The sequence below is a fragment of the Mesitornis unicolor genome, unplaced genomic scaffold (genome assembly GCF_000695765.1).
Source record: "Mesitornis unicolor isolate BGI_N332 unplaced genomic scaffold, ASM69576v1 scaffold47949, whole genome shotgun sequence".
NCBI lineage: Eukaryota > Metazoa > Chordata > Aves > Mesitornithiformes > Mesitornithidae > Mesitornis > Mesitornis unicolor.
In genome coordinates, this window is record NW_010210221.1 from 311 (window position 1) to 986 (window position 676).

At 56.8% G+C, this 676-nt stretch overlaps 1 protein-coding gene across 1 annotated transcript in view; it reads left to right on the forward strand.

The window, feature by feature from the left end:
- LOC104547432 (ras-related GTP-binding protein A) overlaps nt 1–676 on the forward strand; it is an 8,868-nt gene that overhangs the window by 279 nt on the left and 7,913 nt on the right. The window lies entirely within an intron of this gene.

The following is a 676-nucleotide window of genomic DNA, read 5'->3' on the forward strand; positions in this document are numbered from 1 at the left end:
ATCCGTGATAACTGCCATGGTGGGAGTGTTGCAAAACCCTCTGCTCGCTGCACCCATCCTGCAGCACGAGGGAGGAGGATGTGCCCTAACCCTGCTGCCTTGGCCTGTGGTGAGACCCTGCCGACGCGTTCCTGAAACTTGTGTGGGGAGCCCAAAACTTACCAAGGGCTCCTGGGAGGATGAAACTTAACAAACAGGGAGGGATTCTCACTTTTACTGAGGGTCGAGGGGTGGGAGTGTGTGTATTTTGGCAGTAAGCATCTTCAAAGCCATTAAAGCGGCTGCGAAGGGAATGCACGTCTGTCTTTCTGAAGTGTGCTAGGATTGGGTTTCTCATCTGAGCCCTCTGAAGACCTCCCCGGGCTGAAACTTGGGAATTGGGTTCCCCTGGAGGCCGCCTCAGGCTGTACTTTGAGGCTGGATTGAGTTTCCGCATACGCTTTTTCTGCAGGTGGCCTGAAACGGGAGATGTTGATGTTCTCTATAGCACAGGGCAGAGGACAGCATAGCTCTGGGGCTTTGCTCCTGGAGGGCTGGGGGGTGCAAGCTGCCCAGCCCACCTCTCTGAGGAAAAGCCCTTGTCCCCAAATCCTGGAGGCCTGGGGTCAGCTTCTTTTGGTGCAATTCTGCCCTGAGAGTGGCAGGCACAGGCGGGGGGGAAGGGTGGGGACGGGGC